Here is a 12,351-nt window from a genome sequence, read left to right as displayed (position 1 = left end):
AGATGAGTGTCAGTGGTTACTGACGGTGATGACCCGTACCGGGATTAGCGGGGGTGATGGAGTTGGTGAAGGATAGGGCTTTCACAGTGACAGAAGAAATAGTTGGTTATGGAGCTTTGCCTTGGGAAGGCAAGGAATTGTGCAAGGAAAGAAGGGGTGAACCCCTATAGGTTCAGTGCAGTACTCGGTGAGTACCAGAAGGATTGTCGGTAAGTAAGTTGTGTTCCCAGGATGTTCAGAGTCAGGGTGACCCGAGTCTATTATTCGCAAGGATTTGTGTTAGCCGGAATGACCGAGCGGGAGGCCAGCGAAGGTAGGCAGCTGGTGTTGGATTAATTGGTGAGTTATTGGAGGCAGATCACAGGCGGTGGGCCATAGCAAACTTCGAGGACGAAGTTTAGTTTAAGTGGGGGAGAGTTGTAACACCCAAAGTTTTGAAGACCAAGAAAGGAAAGAAAACCCTAAGTTTAGGGGTTGACTCGGCGAGTCCAAGGAGGGACTCGGCGAGTCTAAGCGGGATCCGGGTCGAGGTGTAAGTGACCAACTCAGCGAGTCTGGTATGTGCAAGGAAAACCCTAAATTCGGGACTTGGAGCCTATTTAAGCGCCTCATTCTCTCCCCTGGGGTTCCTTTACTGCCTCTTTCACCCAAAACATTAAACCCTAGCCGCCATATCCTCTACTTGAGCCATTTGTTTCCTTGGAAGGTGCATTAAAGCTTGGAGAAGGAAGAAGGAACTTGGAGGAGCAAGAAGGGACCATAGATCTGGGATTGTGAGTTCATTCTGAGCATTTGGAGGTAATAAACTAGTTCCTGGACCCTTTTTACACCTAGATCTATGTGTGGTTGTTGGGGCTTTTTAGCCATAATGTTATTATTTTGAGTTAGAAGCCAGTTCTGAAGTTGCTACTTCAGATCTAAGCATATTATGGTCTTGAGAAGCATAAAGTAGCAGCCCTTGAGTTGATTATGGAGCCTCCTTGCCTTAAACCCTAGTTTGTGGTGTATTTTGCCTAGATCTCCTTCTCTACACGTAAAGTTTGCAACTTTACGTGAGGAATGGGCTTGGGAAGTGTAGATATACAGTTTGGAGTCCATGCATGACTCAAAAGTCCTCTGCATGTATGGAGATCTGAATGGACTCGACGAGTCCTTTGAGTGGACTCGGCGAGTAGCATGAAGATTTGGAGAAACTCGACGAGTGGGATGAACAGCTCGTCGAGTCAGATGAAGTTGGGCAGGAACTCGGCGAGTTGGATGAACAACTCGGCGAGTCTATTGAAGGTTATCTTGGACTCGGCGAGTCTGTTTTTGGACTCGACGAGTCAGGTCGCGAAAACCCCAAACCCTTTGAGTTAAGAGCCGAATCAGTGAGTCGAATGGAGACTCGGTGAGTTGGACAGGCCAGGACTCGGAAATCGGTAGACTCAGTGAGTCATGGACTGACTCGGCGAGTCGAGTTGCGAATAGAAGGACTCTGAACATATGAACTCGGCAAGTCAATAGGGTGACTCGGTGAGTAGGGTTGACCTGGAAGGTTGACTTTGACCAGGACTTTGACCAGGACTTTGACCTTGACCAGAGTTGATTTGGTTGTCTTTCGGGGGTCAGTTAGACTTAGTGTTGCTTTGACATTGGTAGCTCGGGGAGCGAGTGGAGCAGGAGTTCAGAGAGTTGCCGGGCAGCAGCTAGTGGGTTCATCAACCAGTTCAGCCAGTGCAGGTGAGTTTCCCTTTGTATGAATGGGTCTACGGCCACAATGTCGGCCCATGTAGTTATGAGTAGAAGACCCGGGGGTTAGCCCTAGGCACAATATGCTAGTATGATATTCGGGACGAGGTCCAATGACAGAGGGCGGGTGCCCAAGGAATGGTTATGTGATAGTTTATACTTGTCTGTGTGATACTTGTATGTGCCTTGTAGGGAGGTGAGTGTGGGCGAGGTCCTGTGTCTCACCAATTGCAGAGTGTGGATGGTGTTCCGCATCTCATTAGCAGCAGATCAGGGGCGAGGCCCAAGTTAGGGAAAGAGTGAGTGTGGGTTGGGCCCATATCTCACTATCAGTAGGAGCATGGATGGGGTTCCATGACTCATCAGTAGAGTTCGGTTGTTAGGACCGGAGGATAGTCAGACGCCCCAGAAACGTCTGACAGTATGTGATGATATGTTTATATGCTGGCAAGTTATGTTATATGTGATAGTGGTAGTAGGAGGTGGAATAGTCCCCAAGTTCGGTCGTTAGGACCGAAGGGTAGATCGGACACCCCATATATGTATGATAATATATTATGTTATGATATTTGTGATAGTAGCTGAGTGTGGGCAAGGCCCGTATCTCAGAGATAGCGGAGTGTGGGCGAGGCCCATACCTCCATGAGTGTGGGCGAGGCCCGTATCTCCTAGCTGATTAGTATATGATTGTATATAGTTGTATATTATGAGTTAGCGGTTGAGTGTGGGCAAGGACCGTATCTCTCCGAGAGTGGAGTGTTGGCTAGGCCCGTGTCTCCCAGATAGTAGAGTGTGGGCGAGGCCCGTATCTCCCGGCTAGCGAAGTGTGGGCAGGGCCCATATCTTCACGAGTGTGGGCGAGGCCCGTATCTCCCGGCTAGCGAAGTGTGGGCAGGGCCCGTATCTTCACGAGTGTGGGTGAGGCCCGTAACTCCTAGCTGAATGTTGTATGTTATATGCTTGCATGGTATGTGGTAGGGTGGGGAAATCACTAAGCTTCGTGCTTACGGTTTTCAGTTTTGGTTTCAGGTACTTCCGGTAGCGGAGGGAAGAGCTCGAGGTGATCGCATGGCACACACCATAGTTTAGACAGCCTGGGGATGTTTACTCTGATAACGAACATGTATTTTGGAAACTAATAATCTGTTTGTGTTTTGAAATGATGAATTTTCTTAAAGTAATGTTTTATTAAAAGAAATTTTTAGTCTGAAATTTTGGGACGTTACAGAATTAGTGCTTTACGAAGGAACCTTGGCAGCTATTGTCTTAGTGCCTAATACGGAGTGAAGGAGTAGATGATTCTTAGGGTAAACCCTTAAGAAATAAAGGAGATATGGGGATGGGTATTTGGGTTGAATGTTTGATCATTGAATAATAAATGTATTATTGTGGGTTGAAAACCCTATATGCTCACCAGGCTCCCAAGCCTGACCCACTCAGTTTTCTTTGCATTACAGGTAATGGCACAAGAGTATAAGTTGGTGGACTTGACGAGAGATTTTGGATTATAGATCAGTAGTTATAAATAACTGTTGTAAGATCTATTTTATATTGTTTATGCTTTTGGTATGTATCGGAACATGACATCCCGAGATTTTGTTATTTAATGAAAATACATTTCTTTAAAGAAATATTTTGATAAATTTTATCATATTTTGTTTTGGGAACAAATTCCACAACTCTTTTAATCAAAGGATTTACTCTGAAACTATTTTAAAAGCATAAATAAAACCGGTCTTTTCTAGCCGTGATTTTGGGGATGTCACATTTATCTTAACAAATTCTTTGATTTCTATATAAATATTGCAATCCCTGTAATTCGGCCAACAATTTAAGATATTGTATACATTCAAAAACAGTAAGCAAGTTTTGATAATCAAACAAACATAAATAGTAGCAGCTCATGATTTGATCAATGTTTAAATTAAATTACTGATTTACCATTCTGATGAACATTATACATACTACATTAATGATTTACTCTTCGGATAGAAAATGGAAGTATCATGCTAAACGAATACACAAAAAAATTTATTACAATGAACAGGAAAACGGGTAGGGTGCATTTGTCATTCCATCAAAGTACTTTGTTATATTATGTTTTAACTGGTTTCCATCAAAGTACATTATTATTTTTTTCTGGATTAAAGGTATGTAATATCTTTTCCTATTTATTTGAAAAGTTTCAGAAAAGTAGTTAACCGATTTCATGTAATTTGTGACAAAGAAAATCGATATATATTAATACATATATTTGATACACGAACAAAAAAATAATCGAAAAAAATATAAAAAAGTGAAAGAAGATATTGATCTTCTAGTGCACAAAAACGAAGGTTTGAAGTAGAGAATGATGATGAAAGTTATAAGCAATAAGAATGATGTCGTAGGAGAAGGTTTTAAGAAAAAACAACAATTAAAAATAAGTGTGAGCCGTGGATTCAGAGATGAATTGTAACGCCCCAACTTTTCAGGTATTGATTTAATTTAAAGTTTCTTGGTTTCAAGGGATACTCGACGAGTTGGTTGCCCTACTCGTCGAGTAGCAGCGAGTTAGTCCACGCGTTTTAATGACCTACTCACCGAGTCCAAGAAGGGACTCGATGAGTAGGAGCTGGCAGATGGAACCCTAAATCCTGGGGTTTTGCACCCTATTTAAAGGATCAACAGCCTCCCTTTACCCTCCTTACAGTCTTTTGAGAACCAAACCAACCCTAATTCGTGTGTGTGCTTCTTTTGGTGTGTTATAAGTTTTGGAAGGTGAATCTTAGTGAGGAAAGCTTGGAGAAACAAGTGGCTAGAAGCAAGGAACTTGTGGGGATCAGAAATCTACATCAGTTAGCATCATTTGAAGGTATCAACTCGTCACCTTTACCTCATTTCTTTCTAGATCTCATTTGGGTGGGGTTTAGGGTATTTTTGGCTTGGTTATGATGATATTGTGGTGTATGAGCTCGATCTGAAGTTGCAACTTCAGATCTAGACCCTTCTTGGGTTCTAGGTTCATAAAGTTTCGAGCTGGGTCTTGCATGAAGCCCTCCTTGAGTGTAAAACTCCATTATAATCTTAGATTTGTTATTTAGAGCCTTTAGAGCCTTGCATGCACGTAAAGTTTACAGTTTCAGTTTATTGTTTCAGGTACATCAGGGGATCGCGGCAAGGCGAAGGCATGATCATACAACTCCTCCTAATTTGTTTATGTTTTTGGGAAAACACTGATGTTAGATATTTTGAAAACAACTTTGTAATGATGATTGGTTTTAAAATGTTTTGAAAATTTTTTAAATTGGCATCAAATTTTTGGGTGTTACATGAATCGTATATGTATGTGATAATTTGAATCTGATTTGTTGGTATTAATGGTTTCCTAATAAAAATGGATTTTATATTAATGGTTTATTAATATTAACAGATTTATATTTAATGCTTTAATTGAAATGTTTTTTAGTAATATCTTTTTAAAGTTGAACATTTTAAAACCTTTATAACCGAAAATTCAAGATTTAAAATTCGGTAAGCTTTTATTAGAATTAAATACATTCAATTTCAACAGATTTAAGATAATTTTGTGGAAAGCTTTTATTGGAATAAAATACATTCTATTTGGGAAAGATGATGTCAGCAATTTGATCTAAGTTTGGAAAACATAGAATTGAAATACAATCAAGGGCCCAGATTGTTTAAGATGATTTCATAATATTTTTGTTTTAATATATGATGGGTTTTTGGCCATAAGAACATCCTATGTGCTCATACAAACCCTAATGCTTGGATCTAGGTTTCTCTATTGTACATGCAATTCATCCAAGACTTTAAACCCTAGATCTAGCATACAATTAATCATATTAACTTATGAATGGGGTCTTAGATCTTACCTTGATTGTTATGTAGCAATAACAATCTCAAATCCTCCTTGTAATGACTTTAGAAAGCTTAGAGTCACAATTGTCACTCCTCTAATGGTTCACAAACACCAAGAGCAAGAGGATGAAGAATAAGGAGAGTGGAGGCTGCCCAAAACGTGTGGAAACCCTAAGGAACAAGTTCACCACGTTTTTGAGTCTCAAGGGTCCTTTAAATAGTGAGGCTATTAGGGTTATCTAACAAGGAAACCATAATTTGGATGCTGAGGCCCTAAGCGACCCATAGACTCCCTCCTTAGAGGCCTAGGACGATTTCTAATGGGTTTCCCCATAGAATTCGTCCACCCCTCTAATATGGAGTCCATTAGCCCAATATTCAACTATCACACATTTGACAGTTCTAGTCCCTTAAGTTTAATTAATGTCTTTTAGCCACAAACTTAATTCTTATTAATTCTTGACTAATATTAATTAAACAATATGATTTCTCCTTTAATATATTATTCTCATAATATATTAATAAATCATAATTAATCCTCTCTCTCCATAATTCATCCTATCAAGTTGCTTTGGTGAAGGCAACCCAAAAGGACCATGCACCATCGGGTCAAGTACATACCAAAATAGTTATGGACTTAGACACTAATCCAACAATATATACTAAAGATAACATAATTATTAATATGCTTATTTAATGACTTTTTTAAAAAAGAAAAAAAAACCAGGTTTGAATTTTGAAGCAAAAAGCTATAAATAAAGGAGTTAAATTATTAACAATATTAATTAGGATTAATGATGGCATAGATCGTCAAAAGATGTCTTGAAGGATATGCATGATTTAGTTTGTAGAGATTTGTGTGAAGCCAAAACAGAGGTGTGATAATTAGAGATGCAAGGAAGATGCAATACGCAAATTCTAAGAATAAATGAGCAAAAAGGAACCATCTTATGGTGCTACATTCAACTTTGAATACACAAAGCATCAATTGAAGCACAACCATTGACATGAGGACAAAGAGTATTAGAGAATTATGGTTTCAGAGAAAAAAAATAGAGGAAAAATGTAACATCCCAAAATTCAAGGCCAAAAATTTCATTTTTAAATAAGTTATTACATAAAACCATCAGTATAAAAACATTCATAATAATATATCGTGTCAAACCAAAGTGTCAGTAATCAAAACATATTATCATAAAACCATATCAGAATGTAATCCCAAAGATCTCATGTGCGGAAAACATAGTGTGATGCACTATGATCGAGCCGACTCCTTTCTTTGAAAACAAGGTACTTGAAACCAAAACTGAAAACCGTAAGCACAAAGCTTAGTGAGTTCCCTAGATACCATATACCATACATACCAACCGGTCTATACATGCCATACATAACCAACTTATCCATAATCAAGTAAGGTGCTATGTGCCAAACATAGTCTTGTTAGGGTGCTATGTGCCAAACATAGTCTTGCGGTTATGCCACGGGCCGCACGTGGTCTTCCTGGTCAAGCCTGGGGCCACTCCCTGGGTCTTACAGACAAGTGCCAAGGGCCACCCCCTGGTCTTTCATGCAAGTATCACAAAGACAACTATACATACTACTCTACTAGGCTACTCCGCATATAGTGTGCCAGGAGCCACCTCCTGGTCTTTTATACACAATAGCATACAGTGCGCCAGGAGCCACCTCCTGGTCTTTCATACATATTACATAGGGCTAACCCCCGGGTCTTCCTATCATACATAATAACATACTATGTGTCAGGAGCCGCCTCCTGGTCTTTCATGCATTATGCCTAGGGCTAACCCCCGGGTCTTCCTATCATACATAACATACTGTGTGCCAGGAGCCGCCTCCTAGTCTTTCATTCATAATGCCTAGGACTAACCCACGAGTCTTCCTATCATACATAGACTAAATGGGCCGGCATTGTGGTCATAGACCCATACAAACAGTGAGGATACTCACCTCACACTACCGAAGATTTACTGAACACTGCTGACTGCTAACCGAAAACTTCTGAACCGCTGACCCTTCGGCTTTTGGAACTAACAATTCCCAAAATAACACTTAGATCACAATAACCCAAAAGTCAACCCTAGTCAAACTTGGTCAAAGTCAACCTCCAGTTGACTTGACTCGCCGAGTTGGTCTACCAACTCGTCGAGTCCATACTCCTCCAAATCCATACAACCCCGAATCCACTCGTCGAGTCTAGCAATAACTCGAAAGGTTCTCCTTCAGCTAAGCATTCGGGACTATCTTCAACCAACTCGCCGAGTTCATCCTTAAACTCGTCGAGTTCATCATCATCAGATGAATGTCTAGGCTCCGACTCGCCGAGTTGTATGAACAATTCTTCGAGTCCCCCTTCATAATCTAAGGGGATTTCCTTAGACTCGCCGAGTTCTTCCTTGAACTTGTCAAGTACGATGAACTTCATGACCACTACGGACCCAGACTGGCTAAGTCCTTCACCACTTTACTCACTGATCTGACTCATAAACAGAAGGGTTTGGATTTGCGACCCAACTCGTCGAGTCCATGAACTGGCTCGTCGTGTCCATCTTGTGGCATCTCTATTCTGTGGATTACAGTCCATTCCAACACCTCCAGCTCATAGATCTGGACTTCTATTGCTAACATTGCATGTAAAGTTGCCAACTTTGCGTGCATGCAAGGTGCTATGGGGCTAGACCACCAAATTCTAGCTAATATGAAGTTCTAGGTCATGAAATGGGACCTTAACTGGATAAAGCTTGCAACTTTGAGCCTCTAGAGCTCAAAAGTGTCCAGATCTGTTGCTCAATCCATCCTCAAAGGCTTCTACCCATGTTATCCTTGGAAATGGTCCAAATGTGACCAAAAGACAAGCTAGAAAGAGGATCTATCAATTGAAAGCTCAAGGTCCAGACTTTTACCTTCTAACAGTTGCCAAATCGATATGGAGGCTGGATCTACACTTCCTTCATTATTCCTTTCTTCCAAGCCTTCAAAATCCACTCCAATGGACCTTAATCTTCACCAAAAGCTCAAGAATGAAGTTGGGTGGTTAGGGTTTTGGGTTCTGGACGAGAGAGGCTGCAAATGAACCCTAGGGAAGAGAATAAGACTCTTAAATAGGGTACCAAGTCCCAAAATTAGGGTTTCCCAACCCAGACCAGACTCGCCGAGTCCAGCCGCCGACTCGTCGAGTCGGTCACTTATCCTTCCACACGGAGCCCGCTCCGACTCGTCGAGTTCTTCCTTGGACTCGACGAGTTGACCCCCCTTTAACTTAGGGTTTCCCTTTCCTTTCTTGGTCTTTCTGATCCTGGGTGTTACAAGAAAGATGGGGCTTATATTCATGTTTTTTGACCAAATTTATGGAGATGCTGATATCTCATATATAACTAGAATGATATGCTTTAAATGATAACATAATTGTTGATTTTAAAGATTCTATAATTAAATGTAATTGTGCTCGGATTGTGAAATATATTTTAGAAAGTATGGATAAATTATATAATTAAATGTAATTATGTTTGAATTGTAATTGCTAAATTTAAAGATTCTATAATTAAATGTTTGGATTATATTTTGGGAAGATGATGTCAGCAATTTGATCTAAGGGTGGAAATCGTAGGATTGAAATACATTCAAGGGTCATGATTGCTTCATTGATGAATTTAGGCTTTTCTTTTAATAATATTTAGAGATTTTTCAAGACATTAGGAACATGGAGCATATACAGTGTTAGTTGAGTTTATTACTTATGCTTAAATCCTAACAAAACAAGATTTTTTCCATCACATAAGTATTAACATTCTTCATAATTTCATGGAATTTGTTTTTTTTACTTGAAGTTAATGATTAGTTGGCCAATTAAATCAATATAATAAATATATGTATATAAACATGAGATATTAATATTACATGACTTTAAACGGCCAAATAGAAACTATATTAACACCAAAGGGCACTGATATATCCACGGATTTTTTTATGCTTCCACGAATTTTGAAGGAAATTGACAATTACGCCCTCCTTAAATTAAAACATACGCACCAGTATGCTTTCATTTATCACTTGAGATATGATAGTAACAAAACCAGTAAACCCACTTCAAGAAACACACGAACCTCACATTCCCACAAGAAAGTCAAATCCAATAAAAATCAGACGAGAAAATCAGTCAATGTGTCCAACTCAGAGTCGGTTCTCCCAAACTAGCATTGGCAAAAGGATCCTTCATCCTTCAAAAGTCTGCACAGAGAAATAAATTGTTATAAAGCTTTGCGATTGTGCACCGTATCGATGCATTTTTGCTTGATTTTAGTGACCTGATTTTACCCACCTGCAACTGCTTTTGATATGTGCTTTGTAATTGTGTTTTTTTCCATATGGAAATAGCTTTTAAATTGAAAATAACTTTACAGATGGCCACTAAAGCTTAGTCGATCCCACCACTAGATATGATGATTAAGATAGAGGATGAGAGCTGCAAAAATCCAGCCACCAAACTCTAGCAATTGCTCATGTTCTTTGGTAATTAGAGGTTGTGAATGTGTTCTTCTGGTAAGCATCACCTTCTCCGACGAACCTGGTTTTTCTCCGACATTTTTTGGTTCGTGATTAGAGTTTTTAGGCTACGTCATGTATAATCTTGATGGTACATTGGTTTTGACTGTGATGTTGTGATGATCGGCGAAAAGAAAAGAGGGGTAAAAAAATAAGGACAATGTGACGATCTTTACAACATAGTAATTGACATGTTGCACTGGAAAGTTCACCGCCACCAAAAGTAGGGATGAAAGTAGGTCCAAACCCGGACCGGATGGACCCGGACCCGGAAAACCCGGAACCGGTTAACGGGATTTTATAGAACCGGAAACCGGACCGGTATATAGGAACCGGTTCCGGTTCAGTTCCGGGTAAAGTGGGTCTAGAACCGGAAACCCAGAAAAATCAAAGTGGGTAGGTTGGAACCGGATAAAGTGGGTTTAGAACCAGAAAACCCGGAAAAACCGGAATTTTTTGATAATTACTTACCACTTAGTGGGTTGAACTTTGAAAATTTTCATATTGATATCCCGACTTTGGGGGACTGTAACTCATTTAATACGAAACCAAAATTAACAAAAATATAGTCTAAAATCATGTACAAACTATAAAATACACTCTAGAAAAACCCGCATGTCAATCCGACTTTAAACGAATAAGATATGCTTGTGTTAATGTTTTCACATAATACAAAGTACAAAAACAAATAGCTGAAAAGTTGAAAATTTTCAGTTTTGATATCCCGACTTCGGAGGACTGTAAATCATTGAATGTTAAACCAAAATTGACAAAATTATAGTCTAAACTCATATAAAAACTGTAAATTAGAAGTTGGAAAAAACCACATGTCAGTCCGACTTCAAACGAATTAGATATGCATGTTTTAAAACTTTCACCGAATACAAAAAAACTGAAAAACTAAAAACTTCCAACTTTGATATCTCGACTTTGGAGGACTGTAAGTCAATGAATATAAAACTACAAATGACAAATTTATAGTCTAAAATCATGTACAAACTGTAAACGACATGTTGGAAAAAACCGTATGTCAATTGGAGTTGAAACGAATAAAATATGCTTCTTTTAAACGTTTCAAAAAAATTGGTTCCGGTTTTTAGATTCGGTTTACTCGGACTTGATGGACCCAAAACCGGATTACCCGGAACCCGGATAAAGCCGATTTTTAAACCCGAAACCGGACCCGATTCTACATATTCCGGTTCTAACGGTTCCGGTTCCGGTTTCGGTCCGGTTTTCCGGTTCTAAATCTCATCCCTAACCAAAAATGGGTAAATCAAGTAAATCTGGGAGATGGATTTAAGAAACCTAATTTATTTGGGCCCTTGAGTTTTACTGAATCTTTGGTGAGGTGAAAGAATTCCATGAGAGGAAGGTATATCAAAGAGGAACGGAAGCGAGATAAGTGAGTAGGGTAGGGTACATCTTATTTTTATAAAGGAGGGGCACAATTGTCAAATTACTTAGAAAATCAGTGGAAGGATCAAAAATAACCCGTGGATATATCACCTCCCAACACCAAAGACTAGATGCAAATCCGTGTGAAAAAAAAAAAAAAAGACCACCATTTGAGACAATATCCATAACTTTGAAGAAAACACTTGGACAATGAATGTAAATCCTTAGACAAAAAAGTACTAGGGTAGATCCAACTTTTTTTGAGTCGTACTATAAAAACAAGGTCGCACACAACTGCAAAGGTTGTCTTTTATACTAGTTTGGCTTTTTATTGAGTTGTTTGAGTCTTTGAGCTCAAAATTTATCAAGTTCGAGCACAACAAAAAAACTCAAAACATATAACAAGTTGATTGTAAGGTTTCAATGACTTGATTTGACTTGTTAACAAGCTTTTGAAGTTCTACGTAATTGGTAAATGTAAAGGATAATATATATATATATATATATATATATATATATATATATATATATATATATATATATATATATATATATATATATATATATATATATATATATATATATATATATAAAAGATTAAACTCATGATCTCATTGTTAGAAACACTTGTTAGCCAAATGATTTAGATCCAATTTATTTTAGTTTACTAAAACGATAGATCAAATTTTATTGAGCGTGCTTACTCAAAAAGCATAATTTGTGAAGATTAATGGTAAAGTTTTCTTCCAGTCAAACTCGAGACTACTTCATAAAGTCTTTTTTTAACTGTAAACAAAAATT

This window comes from Lactuca sativa, chromosome 1 (assembly GCF_002870075.4).
Source record: "Lactuca sativa cultivar Salinas chromosome 1, Lsat_Salinas_v11, whole genome shotgun sequence".
NCBI classification, from domain to species: Eukaryota; Viridiplantae; Streptophyta; class Magnoliopsida; order Asterales; family Asteraceae; genus Lactuca; species Lactuca sativa.
This window is presented reverse-complemented; position numbering follows the sequence as displayed.